Source organism: Schistocerca piceifrons, chromosome 11, assembly GCF_021461385.2.
Source record: "Schistocerca piceifrons isolate TAMUIC-IGC-003096 chromosome 11, iqSchPice1.1, whole genome shotgun sequence".
NCBI lineage: Eukaryota > Metazoa > Arthropoda > Insecta > Orthoptera > Acrididae > Schistocerca > Schistocerca piceifrons.
The window spans coordinates 51106834-51129254 of NC_060148.1; the positions used below are offsets into that span (position 1 = coordinate 51106834).

The 22421-nt window shown below is 41.0% G+C and overlaps 1 protein-coding gene across 4 annotated transcripts in view; it reads left to right on the forward strand.

Annotated features, from left to right (window-relative positions):
• Positions 1-6174: 6174 nt before the first annotated feature.
• The window catches only part of LOC124720476 (speckle-type POZ protein-like), a 100297-nt gene continuing 84050 nt past the window's right edge, over positions 6175-22421 (forward strand). For all 4 annotated transcript variants that reach the window (XM_047245833.1, XM_047245835.1, XM_047245834.1 and 1 more), the window contains exon 1: positions 6175-6258. The gene's annotated coding sequence lies outside the window, so the exon portion shown is untranslated. The remainder of the gene's footprint in view (positions 6259-22421) is intronic.

Consider the following 22421-nt stretch of genomic DNA (forward strand, 5'->3'; position numbering starts at 1 on the left):
GACGTGATAAAAGAAAATTAGAAATACTATAATTGTGCAAGAAAACCAAAATTACACTCTAATACGAGAACACACGCCAGATGCTTTGTTGACTGAACCTGTAATGAAGCATTATTCAGGACACTCAATAATAAGAAAATAAAGAACAGTAGTTAGTTACCTTAATTTATATTGACGAAAAGCACTCAGATCATTACAATATCTCCATTGGAACAACATCTGCTATCTCTCCAATCAAATAACTGCATAAACATGGAACAACACTCTCCACTACCGCATCTCACACTGACTTCTGCTACAAGCAGTGTCCCCCACAACTTCTCGGCAAGAACTGCTTGCCACTACGTCTCATAAAGCACTGCCTGCCGCTACCTCTCAACACGCACTGCCAGTGGAGGCGGCGGAACAATACTCTCTCTGGCGCGATTTTTGGCGCTGTGGCTCAGTGTAGCCACCTTTCAGTGAATGCTATTTGCAGTTAGTTTATGTGGTTGATTGGCAGTGCGAATTATCAGCGTTATTTTATTAGTTATATCCATAAATTCAGACTATCAGAGTGGAAATAACTGGTAAGACGGATTACATATTATATTTCTGCGCTTATCCAATAAAAGGAAATTTTGACAGAAAATTTTTGCCAGATCGCTACATTACCAGTTGTACACTTCCCGGTTAGCAGTCACATTAAGTTCTGTTCTCGGTAGAGAGCGGAAAACGAGTCGTACGAATACGTAATGACGCCTGAACGGGGAATAAACGCGCGATAATTGAACCTGTGGTGCTGGCAGGGTTACTGAAATTAACCAGAGAATAAGCTTTCACAATGGAAGGAATACTTACAGAATTTTTGATGAAAAGATTCTTGTTAGAACGAGGAAGGAGAGGAAACGGCGACACCACACAAATTATGTGGAAGAATATGACGACTGCAATTTATATAAAAGATTTGGTACTACTATTTTTCGATCTCATGAACGATACGTGATACTATTTCTTAATATAAAACTTTCTGCTTGTAGTAGACCTAATAGGCATTTGATATTGATACTTCGTGAATTATGCTGTCATGTTACTTACGTAAGCGAGGTAAATAAAAATGATCATTTGTGTGAAAACAGTCTCACTTATTTGGTGTGTGTTACAATTGCAGCAATATTAGGAAGGCCAGTTCATTTTATCTAGCATACAGTGGAAAAATAGACATAATCAAGTCGAAAAACCACACAAGTCTTGAGTACTACGCGTATTAACAGTTTTTACAGTATTAGAAGACGACGTCTTGATTTTGCATATAGCAGACCGTTTGACGGACTTTGATGAGGTAGTAGGAAGGAAGGCACACAATGGAAATCTGTAGCAAGATTAGAGACAAAAAAAAATCTGTGACCTAAGGATTAAAGAGATGTGTATTGTTTTGATGGTCTCTTGTATTTACTGTTTTTTTTTTCTTCCTTAGGAGGAGGCAGGATGTGAAACCGAATGACTAGAAGCAGGAAAGACACTACAGGACAATTTAAATTCCACTGTCCTGAATATACGTTTGATGGCTTCCACTGCAAAATATACACGATCGAATTCCACAGAGCAAAATACAGTGACGTGTGATAGAAGAATGCTGTGTGAAGAAGCGTGGCACTCCAGTTTGGCATACTTAAGACCGAATAACTTGTCTAACAAATCCTCGAACATATATATTTTATACATCAAACCCTCGAGAAAGATGCGCAGTACAAAATGAACATATGTTTGAATAATTTAATCTTTTTAAATTTTTTACGTCATATCACAAACACTCGAGGTGGTGGGGGGAGGGTGGGTTCCACTACGTCCCTGCCTCTCCCGCCATGTTGCAACTCTGCGGACTGCAACAGCCTCTCGAGTGCACCGCGCTTTGTCGGTGTGACGTAGGCAGCCGCCGACTTAGCGAAGGCCAGGCGCCGCATATCGCTTGTGAACCTGTGCCCCCGACCGCCAGCAGTCGCTATCAAGGTTTATTTTATCTTTTCTGAGAAGTAATTACTCACCAGTGCAGCTGAGCAACAAACAAACTGCGAAGAAGGGGGCTGCACATGAGGAAAAGGACGTAAAGGCACTCTCTGTCTGCACATTTTATGATATGTTTAATATACAGGTTCACGTCAGATTATATCTCCGTTTTCATTATACAGGGTGTATGAAAAATAATCATCCGATTTGGCACGTCTATATTTTTGAAACTAACAAAGATATAGGAGGTTGGTCCATTAAGTAATACCCTACATTTTTTCCTCAGAACGTATATATTGTTAAGAGTCAAAATTTTGTGACAATATACATCAACATGTCTTGTTCATGTCCTATTTTTCTACGTAATCTCCCTCACGATCTTTGGCTGTACCCCAATGTTGTGGAAGAGCATGTACTCCCCGCTGGTAAAAGCTCTTGTCCTGCGGGAGTAGCCATGTTTTCAGTGCATAACTGACACTTTCGTCATCATCAGTGTTCCCCGTAGAGAATCTTCAAGCGGCGCAAAGAGATGGGAGGGGGGGGGGGCAGGTCTGGACGGCAGGATGGATGCCGCAATGATGTACAACCCAGTTTGGCGATGTGTTCCCGGGTACTCACACTTATGTGCGGGCATGCATTATCGTGTAGGACCAAGATCTGGATTCTTGTCCGATCGGACATGTCGGAAACGGTTCTTTATTCAGAGTCTTCAGGTATGTCAATGAATTGACGGTTGACTCCCTTGGCATCACATCTACCAGAATGACGCCATCACAATCCCAGAATACTGCTATCAGAACTTTTCCGACAGAGCGGGTTGTCTTGAATTTCTTCTTTTGTAGTGAATGAGGATGATGTCACTCCATCGACAGCCTTTTTGTTTCCGGCGCCAAGTGGCGAACCCTGCTTTCGTCACTGGCAACGATCCGTGACAGAAAGGTCTCAAAACTTCAGATGAAATGGCTTTTCTTTGAATCTTGTGGTCCGCTGAGAGCATTCGTACAACCAATCGTCAGCACCTCTTTGCATATCCGTGAGTCTCGATCACTCCAGACGGAGTTCCAATGCTGGCCGACAACTGTCGAGGCAATTGTTGAGTTGTGATGCGCCGGTCGGCACGAATAATGGCTTCCGCACGACTCAGCATGCCTGGAGCAGTGGCTGTGACAAGACGTACCGAGCATGGCTAATCATGGAGTTCTGTTTCAGAAATTCCTGAAGCTGTAACTTTCTTTACCCATCGACCAACTGTACTCCTATCAACTGCATCATCGCCATAGACTGTACGCAAAATTTTATGGATGTTCACCCCAGTTCGTTTTTCCGCACACAAGAATTCAATAACAGCACGCTGCTTGTAACGTTAGTCGTATGTAGACGCCATGTTGACGCTGTTCTACGGCTCTGCCATCTGCCAGAACAGTTCGAAACTTCACCGGGCACATAACAAACATAAAATGTGAAGCATCAACAAGGATATTTGTCTTTGTACATTAATGCATTTTCCAAAAAAAAAAAAAAAAGTAGAGCATTACTCAGTGACCCTCGTACAATGAATATTCTTTTTTCATTAACGGGAAACTGAAAAATTTCTTTTTCATACCTTTTCGTAGGTGTTCAATATGCTTCCCTTGACATGAATGGCAAATGTCAACCCGGTATTCAAACTGTTCCTCACTGCAGCGAGCATGTCCTGAGCTACAGCCTCCACAGCTGCTGTCATGCGATGTCTCAGTCCACTCATTGTTGTTGGTAATGGAGGCAAATAAACACAGTCTTTTATAAACCCCCATAAGAAATAATCACATACAGCCAGGACCGTACACCTGGATGCCAGTAATGTAAGGCTGAATCATTTGGTCCAGTGCAACCGATCCACCGTTCAGTAATCCTTTGATTTAAAAATTCCCGCACTTCCAGATGCCAGTGTGGTGGTGCCCCATCCTGTTGGTAAACGAAGTCGTTCGAATCCAGTCTCCAACTGTGGGATAGGATCACACACAAACATATCGAGGCTTGTGCTTCCTGTAACAGTGTTCTCGGCAAAGCGAAATGGACCGTACATTTTTTACCGTCTAACTGCACAAAACACATTAAAATTTGGAGAATCCCTCTCATGTTGTACAACTTCATGTCTTTGTTCCGTACCCCATACTCTCGCAGCATTACGGTCCACCTTTCCTTTAAATGGAATGTTGCGTCGTCACTTAACACTAAGGGTGGGAGAAAACTGTCACCCTCCATCTCGCTGACAACGAAATTACAGAACACGCGCTGTTGTTTGTCACCTTCACGAAGAGCTTGCAGTGGCTGAATTTTGTACGGTTTCACGTGTAAACGTCTGCGCAACACACGCCAGACGGACATCGGAGGCATGTTGAGCTGTCGGCCTGCACGGCGAACGGATTTCTGCGGCCTCCTTGTGGAACTATGGCGGATGCGTTCGACGTTTGTGTCAGACACTCGCGGATGTCCCTGCGATTTGCCTCTACGGAAACAACCTGTTTCTCGCAATTGTTCGTGCCATCGTCTAATGTGCTGTAGCTCTGCTGTAGCAGGATCCACACCATACCCAGTACGAAAGTCACGCTGAAAAGTTATTACCGTCCCGCATTGCTCTTCCCATCAGTACATTTTCACGCACATATCTCAAGTAAAGGAATAGATGCATTTTTATCGGGTCATCGTATTTTACACTTAGTTGATTGGAATCGAAAGAAGTCAGAAAACTCGGAAAGAAGAGCTGCTAGAGCAAAACGAAGCATGTGAGGAAGAGTAAGGTTTACTATTTGTTGCTGGAATCGCAGAGTGCTCGGAAAGCATTTTACATTATTGTTAACTTCCTTGAATTTCTGGTTTCCGAGAATTTACTTTTCAAAGGCGTTCATCTCGAAATGACTTTTTTGACATTTGCGTGCAATCTAACTCAAAAAGTACGGAACCGGTCATTATGAAATTTGGTAGAATGATTCTTTATAAAATTATGACATATTTGAACCACCGTGTGAGATCATATCATGGTTTCAAGGGTATTTTTCTTTGCTTAATTAGAGAAAAACTATCCTGAAAATCGAAGTAAATTGTTCCAACGCCTGCAGACATTTTAATATTCATTATTTTCACCTGCACTGAGCTTCATATTCTTAGAAAATAAGCTATTAATGTAAAATCAAAATCTTTTTGATTTCAGATGAAAATCGGAATGGCTGCACTGCACGCAATTGGAGAACTATACTCACAATCTTCAGCGGATATCACAGCCTAACTTTGTTAATTTTGGCTGAAATTATTCAATAAAATTCACAAAAACTGTTCGAAATATGAATTAAGTGATATATAAAAATTGCTGATAATTCTGATTAAATCTTCCCACCCCAAAAGAATCTCGAAAATTCGGCGTCAAACAGCTTCCTCGTGTGGTTTCCCCCCTCAATCACAAGACTATCGACATCTTTATACACTTTCAGGCGCGAACGCCTTCTCCTCCAACAGGAAGAATATAGAAAAGGCCAAGGACTGTTTGGAACAGCGAGAGAAATGTAGCAGTCAAGATCTTCTCAATTTTGTAGTTCTACAAATCTGGTCATCAATTGTTGGGCGCATCGCTGGACCGGGACCACTGTCACGGCTGGACATAGTGGTGACGGCAAGTGAGAGGCGCCTCCAGAGGGCGAGTAATGGTCTGTCCGGGGTGCGTATCGCAGAGAAGAAGAGGGGAAGGCCACTGAAATGAGCACCTCGTGGTGGGCAAGTACGTCGCTGCAGGGGAATGGAGTGGACAGAGGCTGGGAACGAACAGCATCTGATGTGGCCCCCGTGGCTTTCTGCTAGTCAGAGGTTCCAGCCACTCTGTTCCGCGATCGCTCATCTCAGTCTCTGCAGTTTGGGGCTTCGTGCTATGGTTGAAAGAAGGGACCGTATTGCACGATGAAACAGTTCAGAAATACCGAATGCATCACTTTGCATTACGGTGCCAGAATGGCCACTGGGCGACAGAATACGCGATATGAATTGACTTACAGCCTTTGCGTAAGAGCAAGAATTCTTAGTGTTTCGGCTAAGATCACATGGCTGAAATATTTCGAACGTCGGACCTAGGCAAGGGTTATCGTTGTCGGTGAGGAGGGGGAGGGGGAAGGAGTGGGGGAGGGAGGGGGTCTGGAGGAAAACTGCGGACAGAGTGGGTGGGAGGCGGCAGCCCAGTCCAGGACAAGAGGCGAGTCTCGCTGCCGGCCACCACTGCACTGGCTGCCGCGGCGCCCGACGTGTCTGGTGAGTCTCCACGTACTCCCTCCATCAACGTACGGTAGGTGTATACTGTGCGTGTAACTTCCCTCAATTTGGCAGCCTCCTGTTCTCAGTGCTATCCACACTTAAAAGCGGCGGGTATGAAAACGGGGAAAAACTAAAGGGAGGCCGAGATGTTTTTCTCTTTTCCCAACTATTTTCCTCTTCCTGCAGCGTGACAGCTCTTATTATGAACTGTATTGTATCATGTCAGCTATGATCTTTGGCAAATACTGATTCTTACAGCACAATGGAAATAATGCTGTTACTAGCATTAGTTATTATTGTCCCGAGTTGCATGGTTTTGAAACTGGTTTCAGAACGAATGTTGCTTTTGATGTATACTTGTCAGATCTAAATGACAACTGAAGCAGGCGAGGTTTCCGCAATAAAATTTTCCCTCCGCACCAGACTGTGCCTAATATGAAACTTCCTGGCAGAGCACTTTCCAGAGAAAGGCAAATGTCCCGAGTTCGAGTCTCGGTGCGGCACACGGTTCTGATGTGCCAGGACGTTTTAGGCGACAGTTGCTGGAAGACTTCTACAGAGTAGTAATGTACCTAACATCTGTTTTCCAGCAGGAAGAAATTCAGATGCTCTGGGACCATAAATGTTTTTACTAAACTAAGTAACAACGTGGAGGAAAGTTGAATGTTCAATTTATGTTCAGGCTGATTCCAAAAGTTTACTCAGCAACGTTGTGCACAACTGCAGGTGTTTGAAACGACGACTAATTGGAACGCCTGCAGCCTGATCTGTGCTAGTACGTGACATACACGATGCCACATATCGCAGTCATTGGATAGAATGGGGAAACCAATTTTCATGTCTCCTGCGTTCCCCTCATCGGACGCCTCTTAATGTTTTTCATCTCTTATCATATCAGCAACATCGTCTACATGACATGGTGTCAGTAAAAGTTCAGTTTCGTTAACGCAAGTTGCCGTAAAATTTACAGTCCGTCACTCAAGTTGGATGGCGTCACTTTATTTGATGTCACACTTTTGAGAACGTGTGTTTTGGTCCTGACATTAAATAATTTGTGCAATACTTAATCAGTTTATTACTTCCCATTCGCTCAAGCCCCAAGTCAGTACGCACTCAAGTTTTATATCAAAGTCTGCACCATTGCTGTAGTTCACTCTGTTTCTCAGACGAAATAACTTTTTTATTTCGTACACAATCTCTCTTACTGTAACGTATACCCGTGTTCTGTAATAACTATTGGTTCCTTCTCGTACTTCCCTTGTCTCCACACTTCTTCTTAATAATCTTATATCGTTTCCGTCGATACACAGCTGAAATTTGAGTTCTTGGACCTTTTCTCTTTCCTTCTGTCTTCTGACTTTCGAAACGATTAGTGGTCTCTCCACACATTTTTGTATTTTAATGCGACAGTGCTGCTGTGTTACTTTGCCGGCTACTTTACCTTTTCCTTAGTTTCTGCGTGCTCAGACTACTTCCACTGCCGGCGTGCTATAATTCGTTTCCACGTAATGCACAGTCCGACTATTACTATATACTTTTCAGTAAAATCAATACTTTTCCTACTATTAAAACAAGACTTCCCTTCGGCTCACCTGTACACAACCACATCCCTGGTTCGGCTAACTCGCTTTCGTCTTAACAAAATTTCTACATCTGCATCTACATCTATGTGATTCCTCTGCTATTCACAATAAAGTGCCTGGCAGAGGGTTCAATGAACCACCTTCAAGCTGTCTCTCTACCGTTCCACTCTCGAACGGCACGCGGGTAAAAAAAGCACCTAAATTTTTCTGTGCGAGCCCTGGTTTCTCTGATTTTATCGTGATGATCATTTCTCCCCATGTAGGTGGGTGCCAACAGAAGGTTTTCGCAATCAGAGGAGAAAACTGGTGATAGAAATTTCTTGAGAAGATCCTGTCGCAACGAAAAACGCCTTTGTTTTAATGATTGCTATTCCAGTTCACGTATCATGTCTGTGACACTACCTCCCCTATTTCGCGATAATACAAAACGAACTACCCTTCTTTGTACTTTTTCGATGTCATCCATCAGTCCCACCTGATGAGGATCTCCCAACACACGGAAATACTCCAGAATAGGGCGGACAAGCGTATTGTAAGCAGTCTCTTTGGTAGACCTGTTGCACCTAACTGTTCTGCCAATGAATCGCAGTCTTTAGTTTGCTCTACCGGCAATATTATCTACGTGCTCATTCCAATTTAGGTTATTTGTAATTGTAATCCCTAAGTATTTAGTTGAATTTACAGCCCTCAGATTTGTGTCACATATCGCATGACCGAAATTTAGCTGATTTCTTTTAGTACTCATGTGAATAACTTCACACTTTTCTTTATTCAGGGTCAATTGTCACTTTTCGCACCATACAGATATATAAATCATTTTGCAAGTCGTTTTGATCATCTGATGACGTTACAAGACGATAAATGACAGCATCATTTGCAAACAATCTAAGACGGCTACTCAGGTTGTCTCCTATGTCGTCAATATAGGTCAGGAACAGTAGAGAGCCTATAACACTTCCTTGAGGAACGCCGGATATTACTTCTGCTTAACTAGATGACATTCCATCTAGTACTACGAACTGTGAACTTTCTGACAGGAAATCACGAATCCAGTCGCACAACTGAGGCGATACTCCGTAGGCACGCAGTTTGGTTAGAAGACGCTTGTGAGGAACGGTGTCGAAAGCCTTGTGGAAATCTAAAAATATGGAATCAATTTGACATCTCTGTCGATAGCACTTATTACTTTATGAGTATAAAGAGCTAGTTGTGTTTCACAAGAACGATATTTTCTGAATCAGTGCACACTATATGTCAATAAATCGTTTTCTTCGAGGTACTTCATAATGTTCGAATACAGTATATGTCCTAAAACCCTACTGCAAATCGACGTTATTGATATAGGCCTGTAATTCAGCGGATTACTCCTACTTCCCTTTTTGGGTATTGGTGTGACTTGAGCAATCTTCCAGTCTTTAGGTATGGATCTTTCTGTGAGCGAATGGTTGTATAAATTGCTAAATATGGAGCTATTTTATCAGCATACTCTGAGAGATACCTGACTGGTATACAATGTGGACCGGAGGCTTTACTCTGAGGATATCTTCTTCTATGTTTCTCATCTTGGCCGTTGTTCTTGATTGGAATTCAAGAATATGTACTTCGTCTTCTTTGGTGAAGGAGTTTCGGAAAACCGTGTTTAATAACTGTGCTTTAGTGGCACTGTCATCAGTGACTGCACCGTTGTTATCGCGCAGTGAAGATACTGATTGCGTTTTGCCACTGGTGTGCTTTATGTATGACCAGAATTTCTTTGGGTTTTCTGCCACATTTCGAGACAGAATTTCGTTGTGGAAATTATTAAAAGCACCTCGCATTGAAGTACGCGCTATATTTCGAACTTCTGTAGAACTTTGCCAGTCTTCGGGATTTTGCGTTCTTTTGAATCCGGCATGCTTTTTTCGTTGCTTCTGCAACAACGATCTGACCCGTTTTGTGTACCATGGGGAATCATTATCATCAATTTGCACAGATTAAAATTGTCATATAAGGCTAAAGTATTCTCTTTTACTCACAAAGCAATACGAATTTTATACTCACTGCGATTAATTTAGTTTAAGATCAGTAATACCTACTTGTGTTGGCAACAGGTAATTATTGAAACTTCCTGGCAGATTAAAACTGTGTGCCCGACCGCGACTCGAACTCGGGACCTTTGCCTTCGGGGGCAAGTTCTCTACCAACTGAGCTACCGAAGCACGACTCACGGCCGGTACTCACAGCTTTACTTCTGCCAGTACCTCGTCTCCTACCTTCCAAACTTTACAGAAGCTCTCCTGCGAACGTCTTCAATGGTTTTGTATATTGTATGTCGTGCACGTCGACGACATCTTCTGTAGGGCATCTTGGCAGCGTTCAATGCAGTTGCCTATGCAGCAGCAGCAGCGCGAATGAGCCGCTGAGCGGCGATCGCTCGCTTTTATAGCCGTGCGTCAGAGCGTCAGAGATAAGGGACTTAGAATATCTCACAGTGCCAGCGGCGCGTTATCCCGTACGCGATCACTAGTCACTCTAGGTGGCCGCGTACGCTGTTTGTCGGCCACCCCGCGGGTGGCGCGCTGCCAAGATTGGGTAGCACCGCCTTATCGGCGGGGTCAAAGGTCATGCGCTCAGAGAGCTGACGTAACATACTGTTCTTGCTCTATGCCGACAGGTTCTAGATGTACCCTTGTCTGGTTCTCAGCTACGCTACAAATCACTTTATTTATGAAAATACAAAGTACAATCACCAACAAATTTCACATATTCACAAGTACCTTTGCCTTTAATCCAAATAAATACAGCTTCATTGGTTGATAATTTACGTCTACTACGTGTATACAAAGTAAAGGGTGAGGGTGACATATAGGTCGATTTGCCAAAGTCTTTATTAGCATTTTCAGTAACAGGAGAGCTTCTGTAAAGTTTGGAAGGTAGGAGACGAGGTACTGGCAGAAATAAAGCTGTGAGTACCGGTCGTGAGTCGTGCTTCGGTAGCTCAGTTGGTAGAGCACTTGCCCGCGAAAGGCAAAGTTCCCGAGTTCGAGCCTCGGTCGGGCACACAGTTTTAATCTGCCAGGAAGTTTCATATCAGCGCACACTCCGCTGCAGAGTGAAAATCTCATTCTGGGAACAGGTAATTATTGTTTGTCTGAAATCTCACTTTTAAGTCGCTGGAAGGCGATATAGTTTTATGAGGATTAACAAGAAGAGTGTGCCTTTTACCGATGTCTTTATGGGACCTCGCACGCCATTTCCCCCCATTCCGAGGTCAATTTCATTCCTGCGACACCCTTCTATATCTGTTATGAAGGTCAGTCTCCACCAGCGCAGAAAGGATTCCGTTAACGCCACAGCTGTCCTGTAGAACTTTGTGGCCTACACAGTCAAAGACTTTGGCAACTTCACAAAATCTACAGCGGAATATTTGATTTTGCTTTGCAATCATTCATTTTCTGAGGTTCGGTACTGTTTTCTCTATACAGAACTCGTGGAAAAAGGCAAGGTGAGCGCTGTTAAGACGTTCTGGTCAGTCACGTGAGTCAGTACTCTATCCGAGCCTCATTCTCATAGACTTTTGAAAAGAATTGAAATACTCTAGTAGATCTGGAACTAATTTCGCCTATCTGCGTTTTTACAGATCTCTGTTCCCACGCGTCATTGAAGTCGGTCAGGAAATACGGCCCCAGTCATTAAATGATCACATGCAGACTTAATAATATTCCTATCAACTCAGAACCAGATTAAAATAGAAATAAATCTATTGCGCCTGTACTGGGTTTGTTGCCACTTTGAAGAAGTAACCAGAGTCGCTATGGCAGAAACTGACACGGTAGCGGGTCGGCCCCACATGGAACTGACCCTTTGCACAGATACTAAGTACACTCTTGGGAACAACAGTTATACCTGTGTGGAATTCTACTTAGTAACTACGAAAGGTCGACCATTATCTGAAGAAGGAAAGGAAGGACTGAACCGTACCTCTTATTGTTGATAAACTGAGGAAGGAATGAGGTAACAAGTCCACATGAGCATTTTACACTATGTCCAGAACACACATGTTCACACTGCCATGCATGCGTTGACCAGGTATGTAAGCGTACTTCATCATTTTTGTGTTGTTGTTGATGTAGTAATGGTATTAGTAGTAGTAGTAGTAGTTCATTAGTAGATCACTTTTTAGAATTTAAGTAAGTTAAGGTAATTCACATATATAGACTTATGCAGGCTTATAAGTGTAGAATGGCAAGATTGCGATAAGTAGTTATCTGTTGCCTTACAGTAGGAATAAACCTAGCATTTACCTGAGATGATTTACGGGTACCACGAAAATCTAAATTATGGTGGGTGAATGAAGAGCGGACCATCCACCCTCCCGAATACAAGGCTAGTGGGTTGAAGATGGTGCTACCTCATTCGGTTTATCCCTTGCGTGCAATACTTCAGGCGGCAGGGAACTCGGTTGGGTGGGTAACGTGCTGGTGGACAAATGAGCCAATCTAGCACACAATACGATTTCATCAAACAAACTCGATATCTTGAATAATTAGAGAAGTCGATAATTAAAGAATTAAGCATGTTACATGATAACAAAATTTAAATGTAGTTATTAGTCTGAGGTCATATAGTAAGATTACACATGCTTCACAGAGCAACAGCAGAGGTTGCTTCGAACTTTACACTGATACAGGCATTTAGTTAAATTCAGACTGAATGAAATAATTTGTCAAAAAATGAAGGAATCATTAAGTGAAATTAAATGCATATCAGGCTTGCAATCAAAGAAATTCATAGCACAGTAACCAATAGCAAAGGATATACTAGTTACATAAATAACAAAATCAAAATGTCTTAATGAACAATATGGAGATGCTCTATACAAGCAACAGCTGCAATAAGAGCTTATACTGATTGAGTTTTCCAGGTAACTTAGCCAAGACAAATATTCAGGGAATCTGACATCACTTACACCTTATAATGGTCGGTCCGTGAGACAATTCCAAGTTTCAATTAAGTACCAAAAATCATGACAAGCCACTCAGTTGAAACTGGTGAGTTAATGGCCCAATTTATTATTTAACACAAACATGCGCTTAAAAGGTGAAAGGCTCGCCAAAACACATAAAATGAGCATGCTCAAAGCTGCCAAGATTCAACAGTAATTAATCTTGGGCCCAGAACACAACGAAACAGTTTGCTGATGTAGGGATCAAAATTAGGACCAACAATTATACATGTTGTCACACAGGCAAGTACGCTGTGGAACTAATTTTTAAGCTCTCTCGGATTCAGCAACTTAGGTAACCAGACATTCGCCCCAAAGCAACGGTCTACCTAAGTTCGTTTAAAACAACTTCGTCATAACTGAAACATGTTGTTTTTGTGGTCTTCAGTACAAAGATTGGTCTGATGCAGCTCTCCATGCTACTCCATCCTGTGCAAGCTTCTTCAAGTACCTACTGAAACTTACATCCCTCTGAATCTGCTTAGTATATTCATCTCTTGGTCTCCCTCTAACAGGTTTATCCTCCACACTGCCCTCCAGTACTAAATTCAACATCTGTTGATGCCTCAGAACATGTTCTACCAAACGACCCCATCTTCTATTCAAGTTGTACCACAAATTCTTCTTCTCCCCAACTCTATTCAGTACCTCCTCATTAGTTACGTGATCTATCCATCTAATCTCCAGCATTCTTCTGTAGCACCACATTTCGAAAGCTTCTCTTCTTGTGTAAACTATTTATCGTCCAAGTTTCACTTCCATACATGGCTACACTCCATACAAATACCTTCAGATAAGACTTTCTGGCACTTAAATCTATACTCGATGCTAACAAATCTCTCTTCTTCAGAAACGCTTTCCTTGCCACTGCCGGTCTGCTTTTTATATCCTCTCTACTTCAACCATCATCAGTTACTTTATTCCCCAAATAGCAAAACTCATTAAGTTTCTCATTTCCTAATCTAATTCCCTCAGCGGCGCCCGATTTAATTCAACTACATTCCATTATCCCCGTTTTGCTTTTGTTGATGTTCACATTATATCCTCCTTTCAAGACACTGCCCATTCAGCTCAACTGCTCTTCCACGTCCTTTGCTGTGTCTGACAGAATTATAGTGCAGTTGCAAGACCCAATGTTTTTATATCTTCGCCATGGATTTTAATTCCTACTCCAAATCTTTCTTTTGTTTCCCTTACTGCTTGCTCAATGCACACATTGAATAACATTAGGGATAGCCTACAACCCTGTCTCACTTCCTTTCCAACCACTGCTTCCCTTTCATGCCCCTCCACTCTTATAACTGCCATCTGATTTCTATACAAATTGTAAATAGCTTTTCGCTATTATACCCCTGCCGCCTTCAGAATTTAAAAGAGAATATTCCAGTCAACATTGTAAAAATCTTTCTCTAAGTCTACTATTGTTAGAAACGTACGTTTGCCTGTCCTTAATCTATCTTGCAAGATAAGTCGGGGGGGGGGGGGGGGGGGGTGTCAGTATTGCCTCTTGTGCTCCAACATTTGTATGGAATCCAAACTGATCTTCCCCGAGGCTGGCTTCTACCAGTACTTCAATTCGTTTGTAAAGAATTCGTGTTAGTATATTACAGCTGTGACTTATTATACTGATAGTTGGCTAATTTTCACACCTGTCAACACCTGATTTTATGGGATCGCAATTATTACAGTCTTCTTGAAGTCTGAGGGTATTTCACCTGTCTCATACATCTTGCACACCTGATGGTAGAGTTTTGTCAGGGTTGGCACTCTCAAGGCTATTAGTTATTCTAATGGTATGTCTATTCCCTGGGCCTCGTTTCGACTTAGGTCTTTAAGTGGTCCGTAACATTCTTCACAGAGTGTCATATCGCCCATTTTTGAGACGTTTGTATTTCTTTTTGCCTGCTTTATTTAACTGCATTTTTATATTTTCTCCTTTCATCAGCTAAATTCAATATCTCTTCTGTTACCCAAGGATTTCTACTAGTCCTTGTGTTTTTATCTCCTTGATCCTCTGCTGTCTTCACTGTTTCGTCTCTGAATGCTACCCATTCTTCTTCTACTACAGTTCTCTCCCTCATTCTAATAAATTATTTCCTAATACTCTGAAACTCTCTACCACCTCTGGTTCTTTCAATTTAACCAGGTCCCTTCTCCTCAAATTCCCACCTTTTTGCCGTTTTTTCAGTTTTAATCTGCAGTTCAATAGATTGTGATCAGAGTCCATATCAGCCCCTGGAAATGCCTTACTACTGAAAACCTGGTTCCTAAATCTCTGTCTTACTATTACATAATCTATCTGAAACCTTTCAGTGTCTCCAAGCCTCTTCCACGTATATAACCTTCTTTCATGAATCATAGACCAAGTGTTAGCTATGATTAAGTTATGCTCTGAGCACTGTTGAATTCCAGTCCCCCATGACTATTGTATTTTCGTCTCCCTTCACTCTCTGAATAAATTATTTTATTTCATCATAGATTTATTCAATCTCTTCGTCATCTGGGGAGCTAGTTGGCATATAAACTTATACTACTGTAAGCTTCGTATCTATCTTGGCCACAATAATGCGTTCACTATGCTGTTTGTAGTAGCTTATCCGCCTTCCTATTTTTTTATTCATTACTAAACCTACTCCTGCATTACCCCTATTTGATTTTGTATTTATAACCCTGTACTTAGACTACCAGAAGTCTTGTTTCTCCCGCCATCGAACTTCACTAATTCCCACTATATCTAACTTTAATCTATCCAATTTCCTTTTCAAATTTTCTAACCAAAATGCCTGATTAAGGGACCTGACATTCCACACTCTGGTCTGTAAAGCACCAGTTTTGTTGCTCTTGATAACGATGTCCTCCTGAGTAGTCCCTGCCCTGAAACATACAACACAGTAATAACCGAGCAATCCAGAATACAAAGGTAGACATTTTTAAACGGTGAAGGAACAATTTAGTTCCCAAATGTGTAACACCAAATTCTTTTTCTCGAGTGCAGGAACTTGACAAGTCCTTAACCTGTTACCTTGTTTGATCATGATACATACCACAACCTTTAACTTACAGACATAGTAAGGTATTCAGATTCAGTGTCATATCCCACATGCCATTACACAGTATGATAGAGAAACCATAAACGGCACATAGTCTGCTTACAACAGAAATAGACACAACATTAAACTTCAGAAATAAGACATACAAATCCGAATACACAAGGTGAGAAGACTTCTGAGGGAACCCCAACTGACAGCCCACACACTAATGACAATTTGAAGCGTCAAATTCTCTGTCCACTTGACAGGAATTTACAAAATAAAAATCAGAACTCTCATGGGATAGGATTACGAGACGCACGACCGACTGACACTTTAATTCGGATCGCACTTTATGAAAGTTCAGTGGGCCTGTGGTAATTTAACTGGTACGGCAAACGGCCTTAATGCATTCAGCCCAGCTCACCGCCAATCGATCACAACTCAGCACAAGTGCCTCGGCGACACAAACATCAAAACCCGCTCACCGTAAGGACTGGATTGTAAAGTCCCAGTTACACGATGCGTATAAACCGTATTCCTATGCACCAGCGCCCCAACTGTGCATATCTGTAACTACAGACTGGTTCACATCGACCTATTACACTACCCACGAGGGAATGTACCCGTCGCACATGCGCAATGGATGGTAGTAACGCGCGAAACACAAATAGAACTGTCTGATCTCTTGTAAAGTCGTCCGTTCTACCGCTAGAAACACAAGTGGAACAGTGTGATATATTGTAACGCCATTCGATCAGGGTACCTGTTTAATAAGAACTTGTTTTCTTATTATTGTTTATTAAGTAATCGTTATTCTCTAATGTAGGTTACTACTGTTCAGAATTACAGACCCAACAGTTAGTTTTATATTACGACACTTGGTTACAAAGGTATATGTATATCAAAATTTACATATATACCGCATTCTACACATGGAGGACGCACTTGTCTTAGGAGTTGTTGCTCTGGTAGTGGCTGTCAATCTTCGGATTAGTGCAGAACAACGGTGTGAACGAAAAGCCAGATTTTGTTGGGTTTGACTCTGGGACAGGGCTTATGCGTTCCTTAAGAGTGCTTAAAAGCCAGTGGCCGAAAGGGAGGAACGAAGGCATTCAAATATATTCACTGCTAATGAAAGAAGTGAGGCCCGGAGATCCACAAGAATTTCGGAACTTCGAGAGGATGGACATGGCTTGATTCCAGAAACTGTTGTCTGAGATTGAAGAGGGAATTAGCAAGTGTGACACAGTCATGAGGGTGGCTATCCTATCTCACAATCTCGAAAGAGAGAATTAAATCATATGTTTGCGGGTCTTGTGATCATACCAGCCTAGATCACTGATAAAATAACGGTTCATGCCCTATTATGTGGCAGGCTGTTTGTAACATTACGTTACCTGGCGACTGTGGAATCCTGCAAGTCCGGCTTTTAGCCACAGGATAGCACAGCCCACCATCCGAAAGTTGTTTTGGGTATATTCACTCCATTTAGCAACACTTTAAAGGCCAAATATTTAAAGGTGCACTTGTGTTATTTTTCCAAGTTCGGTATATATATATATATATATATATATATATATATATATATATATATATATATATATATATATCCTACTCAGCTTATTGCAGGCCTCATCTGTCGCACTGCGAAAAACTGCACGCTGTGGAACTAATTTTTCAGCTCTCTCGGATTCAGCAACTACGTAACCAGACATCCACCCCAAAGCAATGGTCTGCCTTCGTTCGTTTAAAACAACTTCGTCATAACTGGAACATACTGTTCTTGTGGTCTTCAGTACAAAGATTGGTCTGATGCAGCTCTCCATGCTACTCTATCCTGTGAAAGCTTCTTCATCTCCCAGTACCTACTGCAACCTACATCCTTCTGAATTTGCTTATTGTATTCATCTCTTGGTCTCCCTCTACGAATTTTAGCCTCCACGCTGCCCTCCAATGCTAAATTGGTGTCTGGAACCGCGTGACTGCTGCGGTTGCAGGTTCGAATCCTGCCGCGGGCATGGATGTGTGTGATGTCCATAGGTTAGTTAGGTTTAAGTAGCTCTAGGGGACTGAAGACCTAAGAAGTTAAGTCCCATAGTGCTCAGAGCCATTTAAACCATTTTTGAACCATTTGAACTAAATTGGTGATGCCTTGATGCCTCAGAATATGCCCTACCAACCGATCCCTTCTTCTAGTCAAGTTGTGTCACAAACTCCTCTTCTCCCCAATTCTATTCAGCACCTCCTCATTTGTTATGCGATCTACCTGTCTAATCTTCAGCATTATTCTGTAGCACCACATTTCGAAAGCTTCTATTCTCTTCTTGTCTAAATTATTTATCGACCATATTTCACTTCCATACATTGCTACACTCCATACAAATACATCGACCACGCCATAAAAATGTAGCATCCTTATAGTTGTTACTGTCCCATTACAGTATGAATTCAACAACAATGATCTGGAGCCAAGCTAAGGGAATTGGCTTGAGAAATAACAAGACTGTTAATCTGCCAGACAGACGTATTGGAATTAACGCACACAGCTTTTTCACGTACCACTTCCGAACGCCGGCGGGATATAGAACGGCGCCTCATAAAATAAGACGAGAAAATACGGCGCCTGGGTGACTTCGTGGATTCTGTTGTTGATCGCCTCGTTATCAATGTAGCAGATCATAGTTCCAAAACTGAAATGTGTTTCTCGCATTCAGATAAAGAAGGAGCTGAGATATTACCAGACGACTGACCGTAACTAATGCTTCAGTATTCGACAGTATGGTGAAATACATGCAGTACGCTTTTGTATCTAACATAGCTCGCTCAGAATATTGACCTTGAGTTTAAGTTAGGAATTCTAATCACTCTTGTTTGTAGTTATAATACTACTAAAATTTCCCCTTTATATGTAAAGAATGAGAGCGCTGGAAAAAATCGTATGTTATTTGATTTTCAAACTGCTCAGTAAAATTCAACGTACTCAGACAGTTTTCTCTTTACTTATTCTGATCATCACTAAAATGACAGATCACATTTTAGCGCAACTCAATGTGACTTTCAACAATCCTACAGAAGAACTACTGCAATACAGCGAGCACCAGTACTGGCAGCTAAATAAAAGATTCCGACTACTGAAGGCAGTGACTACTGACAGGCTTGGTTAGCAAATGAAAGATTTTTATAGAGAACAAACAATGTATTTACCTTAATAATATTCAAAAGTCATAATAGACATCCAGTCTTACAAATTTCCTTTTTTCTGACGGACACACGTCCAGATCGTCCGCTCATAGTAACCTCTCAAAATTCCGCCATCTCTCTCCCCACATCCACCACTGCTGGCGGCTCACTTCCAGCAGCCCAACGCTACGGGCTGTTCTCATCTAACTGCCCAGCGCTACACAAGCGAATATTCCAACCGTGAGACGAACCAGCCACGTACTGCACACAGCGCAGTCAGCGATTTTCATACAGAAAGCTACGTGGCGTTACCAACATAAAAACCTAAACAGCCTACTTACATAGCCCTACTAAAAATTTTACAAATTGTTTGGGCAGTGGACAGTACTGATTTGATGAAATTTTTCATTATTACAATAACAAAGATATCAAATGCACGCATTTATTCATACAATTTTGATCAAAAGCAAAAATAGTCCTCACAGTCCACAAAGGCAGTCCTGATCCTTCATCACAGTAAGAATGATAGTTTTATACCCAAGCCTGAGCAGTAAAAGAATGTACACACGGATGTAGTGGATTTCCATGCAGTCTTGAAGAAGTTGTGTTGTTCTTCCAACAGTGCTAACTCTTGACACGCAGACAGGTAATGGGCCACAACAGAGCGAACCCACAGTCGAAGTTTTGAAGAATTTTGGTAGGTAGGTGATCACAGAGAAGACCCACAGTATTTCCTGTAGAGATGATGGTAATAGAGGGCCACCGCCGATGCAGACCCACTTCAGTCCTCGTGGAGATAATGGTATTGGCAGGCCTTTAAAGGTGCAGACCCACTGTAGTACTTGTAGAGATGGCCAGCAACCATACGTTGCGACAGTGTGGGTGCACAATCATCATCAAAGAGTCTTGCGGGTAACATCCATGAACCACAACTTGTGCAGTTACAAAGTTTTTGGAATGTCCTTAGAACCAGCAGTGTAGTTACCCACTCTTGGTGAATTATCAACACATGTACAAACATTAAGACAGTCATTTACCATCTGAGATTTGACACATATAGTATGACCAACAGAAATGTGTGCAGTAAAATGAATCCACACTATTCACTTAATTTGAAGAACTGGTGTCTATACAATTACAAATTTATGGCATCATAATACAATTATAAAGGTACAGAAAACATCATTAAAGGACATAATAATACAGACAACGTTTGTAGTAATACAGGCTTAACAAAAGAATACATATTATAAGAATTGTGACAAAAGTAAATAAATGAGAATATTCTAACATTAATTTGACATATGATCATTAAACGAAAACTTAACACAATAATTAATATCTAGACATTTTTCCAAGTTATTTGAGGATAACAGTACTCCTCATCATCGTAAATGCAGCTTAGTATCAGAAAATTTTACAACATAACTCTTATCAGATAAACACATAAAGACACAAAGAACATAGACACACAAGGGTACATGTAAACACATAGCAGAATAACACAAAAGGAAAGGACAGGGTTTGTTTTCAGTATACCATTTGGTACTGCAGGTCAACCCAAAACTTCATTCAATAGATCTTTCCTCTTACTTCAACATTTTTTTTTCGCAAAATGGTCTTATCTAAGCATGGTTTCTGTACTTTCCATTACCCTACCTCATCAATTATTTTTCATTATCGTACCACATCATTTGTTTCAAAGAAAATCCTGCCTAAACCTGTTGTCCATAAAACCTACTTTTTTGTTTATATTCTCTTTCAAAATAATTATTCTTCATTGTGCACTACTTTTTTGGCCAAACTTTTTTCTTATAGCTTCTCAATGCGTTCTCTCCCTATTCTTCAGACTTAGTTTCTTATATAGTATCCCCCCCTCTTAAGCTAACTTAAGCTTACTGAGTTCAAATACATAAACTAAGGGATGAGGCAATGCAGCAGCACAAGCATTAACGCAAACAGAAATGACAAAAAAAATGCATTTGGCAAAGCAATCGGCAATGTATCTAAATTACCAAAGCAAATGCAACATTACAACTACTAGAAGGCAATATGCAGCAAACAAGAAAAATAAATCAACGGTGAAACTGGCTTATAAGAGTAGTACAAAGTAAAATTCAGTAGGACAATGCCTGACAAACAGCAGCAGCAAAAACAGTAAACTAGACCTGAACTTGACAAAGCTCAGGCGGAATAAATATTACAGTAAAGTTAGCAATGCAGGTAAGAAAATGTCTATTTACATGTTAACGCCTGTGTCACATCTTAACACTAAAGTGATGCACCAGAACAACCTATTCTACAAAAAAATTACCAAGCCCTTGAAAAGGAAATTATGTATACAGTTCTTGTTGTCAATCACTTCTCCTTATGCTTCTTTTGTTTACTACTGCTCCTTTTTTTAAGAATGTAGATCATAAAATTATTATTTAATAGATCTGTAGACAGAAAATATCTACATTAGTAAAGCTATTAAATTCTATTTTAATCAATGCTGCAGCGCAGCTAGAAACCAGTTATTAAACAAAATGAGCAAATATATATAAGGCAAAGCATACTGATTTCATTCACTAGCGATAAGGCAGTAAAAAACTCTCAGCTAAAAAGACAGTAGTCATAATCAGGCATATAGATGTAAAATATTTCTCATCATTTCATTAGGCATTTTAGTAAATATTAGAAAGTATGACTCCAAACTATAATCATATGTTTTCAAGTATAAGAGTGTCATACTTGCGATGCTTTCTACAAAGAAATGTTAATAGCGAGGTTAGTGGCCTCTTTTTCCTACACGTGTGCCTCTGAAAGGCATACACTACTGGTTTTTTTCCAGGCAACTGCCACGCATCTGGGAAACACAGCACATTACGTCAAGTTCACTTAACTTCTTTACTGAAACACTTCCAACAGTGGTTTCCACTACAGTGGCAGTCTTATATAAAAAATTTCGAAGGTTGTACATTTACGTTACTAATTTGTAGAAGCAAAATCCCATAAATATAACAGTGACCAAAAATTTTAGACAGCAGAGTGATAGTCACAGTCATGCACCCTTCATAATGACAACCACAGCTCGACATCACAATACATATTGTCGTCGTGGTAATAATATCATAACACCTTAGTCAAATCTCAAAAACGTCGTAGCTTTCTTCAATAATTTCAAACTCTCAAAAACATGCTGTCATATTATAACAGTGGTTTCTAAAGTAAATATGAACAGTTTACAAAAATGTAGGCAAAATCCAACTTCATAAGTGTGAAGTTACCTAACTGTGTAATTACATAAACATGTGTCGCTGATGTAGTAAAAAAATGTTTGTCTCTCTCAATTAAATGATCAGATAGCTGTGTAATTCAGTGTTGGAGAAATGTGGTAGT